This window comes from Macrobrachium rosenbergii, chromosome 12 (genome assembly GCF_040412425.1).
Source record: "Macrobrachium rosenbergii isolate ZJJX-2024 chromosome 12, ASM4041242v1, whole genome shotgun sequence".
Lineage (NCBI taxonomy): Eukaryota > Metazoa > Arthropoda > Malacostraca > Decapoda > Palaemonidae > Macrobrachium > Macrobrachium rosenbergii.
In genome coordinates, this window is record NC_089752.1 from 101,672,220 (window position 1) to 101,680,449 (window position 8,230).

General features: G+C 36.3%; 1 long non-coding RNA gene across 1 annotated transcript; it reads left to right on the forward strand.

Moving 5' to 3' along the window:
- Positions 1-3,814: 3,814 nt before the first annotated feature.
- LOC136844275 (uncharacterized) lies at positions 3,815-7,724 on the forward strand. The gene is made up of 3 exons (XR_010854801.1): positions 3,815-3,952; positions 7,020-7,140; positions 7,559-7,724. It is a non-coding gene; the product is annotated as an uncharacterized lncRNA (long non-coding RNA).
- The last annotated feature ends 506 nt before the right edge of the window (positions 7,725-8,230 follow it).

Consider the following 8,230-nt stretch of genomic DNA (forward strand, 5'->3'; position numbering starts at 1 on the left):
CTGACTGCATTCGCGGATTTAAGTTTTCTTTGTCAGACGCCAGCCAGGCAACATTCTAACTTCCTACTGACATTCCAGGGTTTGTGCTCGTTGTAGGGAAGAGAGACGGTTGGGCATACAAGCCCTGGAAGATAATTGTAAGTTCCAGAATATTTCTGTGGATGGAACACTAATGTGACAATAGTTTCAAATCTGTCACATCCATACAACTCTCATTTCTTTTATACGCACACACATACACACAAATATATATATATATATATATATATACAAATAAATAAATAAATAAATAAATATATATATATATATAATTTATATATATAATATAATATATATATATATATATATATATATATATATATATATATATATATATATATATATAAAGAGAGAGAGAGAGAGAGAGAGAGAGAGAGAGAGAGAGAGAGAGAGAGAGAGAGAGGAGCTGCATGACAAAAGCATAGTATGGCTGACCGGTGTTTATAAGGCATGTCTGAATGAGTGAAAGATCCCTAAAACATTAGTGACAATTATAGTTGTTCCACATTATATGGTAAAGGTGATGGAGGCAATTCTAAGAATTAGAGGGAAATATGGTACTTAGTACACCAGGTAGAATTTTAATATCAAAATTAAAATATGACAGAAAGATTGATATGGGAAAAATAGCGTGGATTTAGATAAAAAGGACTTTGTTTACGTGTCTGCATGTATGGATCAGGATTTTGCTATTAAACAGTCTGCGAGAAGTTTGAAAGTCAAGGAGGAAAGCTGCATGTGGCATTCATGGGCCTAGAAAAATCTTTGGTGGAATTGATAGCCAAGCAACGTAGAGGGTTTTGAGTTTGTAATGAACTGAAGATGGAGACTGACTGGTTTGGTGTAAAACTGGGTCTGGAACTACGGCGTGCTGTGTCTGTCGTGGTTCAATACTTTTATGGATGCAGTGATGTTATTATTATTATTATTATTATTATTATTATTATTATTATTATTATTATTATTATTATTATTATTCAGATGATGAACCCTATTCATATGGAACAAGCCCACGGGGGCCACTGACTTGAAATTTAAGCTTCCAAAGAATATGGTGTGCATTAGGAAGAAGTGATAGGAGGTAAGGGGAAATACAGAAAGAAGAGATCTTACTTATTAAAAAAAAAAAAATAAATTAACAAATTAATAAATAGATCAAAATGTATTAAAATGCAAGGAGAATAGTATTAAGGTACCAATGCATTGCATCTTCGTTTTTGAAGTTCCAACTACACGATATCCTCTGGGAGGCTGTTCCACAGTCCAGCGGTGTGAGGAATAAAGAACCTCTGGAACTGAGAAGTTCGACAGCGAGGCACTTTACTGCATATTGGTGCTGCTGTTCAGCAAATCTGGTTGCTATTGGCAGGAAAAGGGAATCAGGGGTCAATTGAGAATGTCAAAGATCTCTGTTAAAATACAACTTGTGAAAAATTGACAAACAAGAGACCCTCCGTCGATGGTCCAAGTCATAACAGCTAATATTACGAAACAGAAACCTACCACCACGAACCATCCTATCTAAAAGAGATAAATCTCTGGCAGAAGCAGACATCCATACCGGAGAACAAAATTCATGTAAAGGATGGACAAATGACCTAAAACAAGTTGCTCTGATTTCATCACTGTTATAAATATATGAGGCCTTTCGTACAATACCTAACTTTCGTGCGGCATTCGCTAAAACTTTCATTAGAGGTTTCTCAAGAGTAAGATGCAAGTCAAAAGTTACGCCTAGAATAGTTAAAGCTTCATATTCATTCAGCAGAGTTCCACTGACTTGGAGGGGAGGATGGGATGGAATATCAGAGATCTGCTAATCGATAGTGCTTTTGTTTTACTGGAGTCCAGCCTCATACCCCACCGACTACACCATTCACCAATCCGCTCTATGCCATGACTGAGACTAAGGGCAGCTTCATTTCTCCTAAGTGAAGACTTTCCGACACCCACAAGTGTTGCATCACCGGCATACTAAACAATCTTGTTTTACTGGCCAACAACCATATCACTCGTACACACTAAAAATAACAGTGGGCCAAGAACACTGCTCTCTGGAACCCCAGACACAATAGGTCTTGGTTTGCTAAATATCCCATCAACTGCAACTCATTGCTGCCTACCTGTAAGGAAATCTTAAAGCAAACCTAAAACACATCCACCCACTCCAAGATTCTAAAGATTTATAAATAAGTGCCTTGTGATTTACTAAATCGAAAGCAGCACTAAAATCTATTTGAATTACTCTACACTCAAAACCTTATCAAGGTTCTCTTGCAAATGGCATGCCAAATCTAAAAGATCATCGCAGGTACTATGTTGTGGAAGTAAAAATGAGTTATGGATAAAGAGAAATTGTTGATCTTTCCCGTTAATACTGTGCTGATTGGGGACAGTGCAACAGAAAATATTAAAAACTTTGCAGGAGGGAAAATCTGAGAGTAAATGTGAGTAAGAATAAGGTCATGAGGGCAAATGGAAGCCGAGAAAATGGAGCAATGAATGTTCATACAGACGGTGTTTAAATGAAAGTGGTTGTATAAGTATTTAGGAGTATAATGGATAAGGGGAGAGGTGAGTCACAAAGTAGTGAAGCAAGAAAGGAAGCAGTTAGTGTGCAGAAGACTGGGAAGAGACTTACTTTGTCTATGGAAGACGAGGTGGGAATGTATGAAGACATTGTTAAGTCAAATCTTCGTTATGGAAGAGAACTGTAGCTAGTGAAGGCAAACAGTAGAGTGAAGACTGAAGCTGACGAGATGAACTCTGCATGGTATATGTGGTGTAAGAAGAATAGAAAGGGTGAAAACTAGTGCAAGTGAAAGGGTGGAGCAGAGAATAAGCGATGACAGGCTCATGATGACTTGGAAAAGGTCAGATAGATAATAAGAAAGAGGTATAGGAAAAAATGCAATTAATATCCAGGAAGCACAAGAATGCATGCAAGATAGGGTTCAATAATGTGTATGGGGTTTTGACATGCTGCTGATGAGCCTTCTCCATAGTCGTGTAAAGCGAGAAATCGGATGGAAGATTTACTGGACATGGACTAATATGTCTTTTTCCTATTCTCAAACAGGAACAGATGCACTCAGTCGTCATTCCCCTTAGGAGCAAGTTATTCCTAGTGTATAGTGAATTCAGTATTAAATTTTATGGTCTTAGTATCCGTGAATGTAAAAATGTTGTCTGTAAATGAAACAAAATTCAAGTATACATATATATATATATATATATATATATATATATATATATATATATATATATATATATATAACTTGTTGCTTTAATATCTGTGAATATATATATTAATATTATTATATATATATATATACATATATATATATATATATATATATATATATATATATATATATATATGTATATGTGTGTGTGTGTGTTTATAAATATATATATTTATAAATATTCTGCTGTTCGACCTCTCTGCAGTATTTTAGTAGAAATATAATCAAAACCAAAAGAAAGACAAATCCAGGGGAAAAACTTTCCCTGTGGAAAGTAGAGAGAGAAGCTGGCTGGTTGTTGTGTTCAAAAATTCAACCGTCTTAGCAGTTATAAGTTTAGTTTAGGGACCTATCCAACAGGTAGGGTTTTGCCAGGACCACCTTTAGGTAGGGTACACGTTAACCTCCCTTTCCTGTGAACTGTGTATCGGTGGGTTTTTGCCATTTTTTTCAGGCTACCCGCAGGCTACGAACAACAAACCAGGACCGTGCCCTCGACCCGAGGTCAGTCAGAGAGAGTAGAGCGGTCATGAGAGAAGGAAGCAAGTGGTCGCACTCCCACATCCATATTTCCTCCCTTTTCATTTTTCCAACTTGTGGAACCAAGAACATTGCTTTTCACCAGACCCCGGGCGTCAGAGCAGTGTGCACAAGTGCTCTACATAACGGTAAGTCTGAGAATGACAATTGCTCGCTGGTCTTCTGTTATCTCTCCCACTGTATTTCTGGTCTAAGTTTCTCTCTTCTCAGTCCTGAACAAAGGAATCCTGGCGGAACCATATCCCTGTTATGAAGTTGATTATACGAAGTACAGTTAGTGTAGCCTAGATATCTCGATTTAAGATTCACCCCTCGCAAAAATTGGGGATTTGTGAGAGGACGTCTAAGTAACAGTCAGGCACACCTCTGGACCTGGTCATACCTTGGTTTGAGAGGAGAAATAGCGTAAAGCACTGGGGGAACGCTTCTAAGGGCGTTACTGGATCGACTCAGCTGTTGCGTTATACCCTAAAGTGGGGGAAATATTATTGTGTCCGAAGGGGACGAATTGGGTAGCTGTTACTGGTTCATGTAGATTTCCTCAAGTCAAGGGATTTTATTTTTTGGGGGATGGTTGATCAATGTGGTTTATTTAAGTAATTTGTTCATGATAAATCAAATACCAGTAACCTCGTTCCAACTGGCAACCGAATCTAATTAAGTAATTATCTGTCTTTTCGGGTAACTTTTAGCTTTAATTGACAGGATTACGTGGGTCGTAGGGTAAAGCAGGCTATATGAATTACAGTGATTAATAATTAACTCATCAGCCAAAGGACTCACGTAACAGTATATATATGTAACAATACATATATATATGTATGTATTGTGTATGCTTATAAATATAATTATATATACTATATATATATATTATATATATAATGTATATATGTATGCTATATATATATATATATATATATATATATATATATATATATATATATATATATATATATATATATATATATATATATATACAGTATGTATGTATGCTTGTATATATATATATATATATGTATATATATACACAAACATACATACATACATACATACTGTATATATATTTATCTACATAATTATATATATACAATAATATAGCATACTGTTACAAACCGAGGTTTTGGCCCTTAAGAAAAACACAGGATCTAGATGGAAATATTATTGGGGCTGCTCTGGCTAATCGACAGCTCGCATAACAAAATACAGGAGTTTGCTATAAAAATAGATTTATTAATATTAAATCTTAATAAAAATCTATAACAAAAAAAAAAAAAAAGGCCATAACAAATGAGCCAGGTCCGGGCCACGAAACACAAAAATAAAGCAATATTACTTTATATCAAAAAAGAAGTACCAGCAGCAGCCGATACAAAAAAAGCCATCTCCAGCGAAGTCCACCAACTAACGACAGCAGGTCGATATCACGACGTCCTGCTGCCGTCTCATAAAATACAAAGGACACGGGCCACTACACCCGAGCCAAAACTGCCGACAAGGTCTCCACCTGCGGCCAACAAACAACCATCTTCGTTGAGTGCGCTGCTCCAGCCTGGGCCCAAACATCGGCTGCCCAAGAAACGTCCTCAAAGTCGAACTGCTGCTGGTACTCAAAAGTTCTCTTCCCAAGAGAACAACCTGTTCGCTACTGCTGCCCGAACCTGACTAAAGGTTGGCGCCACGCCAACACAGACGTAAACACTCCTGTGAAAATAAGAGGAGGGGGGGAGGATTAGCCAAACAAACAAACTACCATAACGCCCATAAAACAACCAAAGATCCTAATACCTTCCCTCTCGACAGAAAAAAAAAAATTACAAAATTTTTTTTTTTTCAAAATAACCAACCTCCCCCTCCAATGCGGTGAAAACTCCGACAACCAGAGCAGAGCCAATCCTGTCACGGTCGCCAATGTTACAAACCGAGTTTTCGGCCCTAAGAAAAACACAGGATCTAGATGGAAATATTATTGGGGCTGCTCTGGCTAATCGACAGCTCGCACACACAAAGGAGGAGGAATAACAAAAATACAGGAGTTTGCTATAAAAATAGATTTATTAATATTAAATCTTAATAAAAATCTATAACAAAAAAAAAGGCCATAACAAATGAGCCAGGTCCGGGCCACGAAACACAAAAATAAAGCAATATTACTTTATATCAAAAGAAGTACCAGCAGCAGCCGATACAAAAAAAGCCATCTCCAGCGAAGTCCACCAACTAACGACAGCAGGTATATCACGACGTCCTGCTGCCGTCTCGCCAAAAATACAAAGGACACGGGCCACTACACCCGAGCCAAAACTGCCGACAAGGTCTCCACCTAACAAACAACCATCTTCGTATAGCCTGGGCCCAAACATCGGCTGCCCAAGAAACGTAAAGTCGAACTGCTGCTGGTATAAAAGTTCTCTTCCCAAGAGAACAACCTGTTCGCTTCTGCTGCCCGAACCTGACTAAAGGTTGGCGCCACGCCAACACAGACGTAAACACTCCTGTGAAAATAAGAGGAGGGGGGGGGATTAGCCAAACAAACAAACTACCATAACGCCCATAAAACAACCAAAGATCCTAATACATATATATATATTATACATATATATATATAATATATATTATATATATATATATATATATATATATATATATATATATAAGCATACACATATACATACATACACACATATATATATATATATATATATATATACATATATATATTTATATATATATATATATATATATATATATATATATATATATATATATATATATATTGTACAGTATTATATATATATATATATATATATATATATATATATATATATATATATATATATATATTTTATTCACATATATTAAAACAACAAATATTTTAATATATATATATATATATATATATATATATATATATATATATATACATATACATACATACATATATATATATATATATATATATATATATATATATATATATAATATTTATATTTCATATATACTACATAAATTTTGTTTCATTTACTCACAACTTTTTTACATTCACGGATACTAAGACACATAAAATTTAATACTGAATCCACTATGCACTAGGAATAACTTGCTCCTAAGGGAAATGATGACTGAGTGCATCTGTTCCTGTTTGAGAATAGGAAAAGACATAATGACAAGAATTACTTCCTTTTACTCGCGTTGCAGCAATACAGTGAGAGACGTTCAGTAACCCAGCGTTGAAGAGTGAGCACTTTCGGGGAACCACAGCTTGTACCGGATCAAACCGCTTCGAGAGACTCCCTGACTCATTCTACCCTAAAAACAGGTATGAATCATTTCCTCCTTTCGAAGGTGAGGTTACAGATTGTGATAATGCCGGTAATTCCAGCATTTCTCTTCCTTCGTTTTTATTATTCTTTATCGTCTATTATTTCGTTTCTGGCTCCTACTTACTTTTTAACTGACTGATTGATTAAGTGAAAGTTACCTGGCTTCGCACTTTTCTTTTATTTACTGACAGAGAAATTTTAGCATATGCCAATGCTGAAAATACTACGATGTCCAGTATACAAACAGTTCAAATGAGCGCAATATCAGATAAACTGCTGAAAAATATGTGCTATACAAATCCTTTTTGTGGCAAAGTAGTCAAAACAATAAAAGCTAAATTTTCTTAAGTTTCAGCTTTGTAGGTTTTGAAATTAAGATTTTGCTTTTCATTCTCCTTCCGGTTTTCGCATCAGTATACGAAAGGACTTGAAGCAAGACTCGCCGCTTCTTACAAAACATTAAACAAAGAAAGAGCAAGGCTGCTGAGGTATTAACCCGGTACGTATCCACCTACACCTACGCGTCACCTCTGAGGTGACGCGGAAAACGGTGATTCTTACGAATAGTTAATTTTGTACGTTAGATTGCTCATAAAACCACTGAAAGAAGGGATTTCCGTTAAATGTAACTCTATTGTTCGAGAGGATAAACGATCACCAGGTATCAGCAGTCGGTATTAACCCGGTATGTATCCACCCACTCAGTCACCTCCGAGGTGCTAGTACTAAACATGGCGGAAGCTCAATGGGACGCCGTGTTTAGTACTAGCCCCTCGAAGATCAGAGTATTACATTCACCCATTTTTATACATTAATATCCGATACCTTTGATTCCCGAGGGGCTAGTCTAAACACGGCGTTCCATTGAGCTTCCGCCATGTTTAGTACTAGCACCTCGGAGGTGACGAGTAGGTGGATACATACCGGGTTAATACCGACTGCTGATACCTGGTGATCGTTTATCCTCTCGAACAAAAGAGTTACATTTAACAGAAATCCCGTCTTTCAGTGGTTTTATGAGCAATCTAACGTACAAAATTACCTATCCGTATTACTTAAAGAATCACTGTTTTCCCGGAAACATCC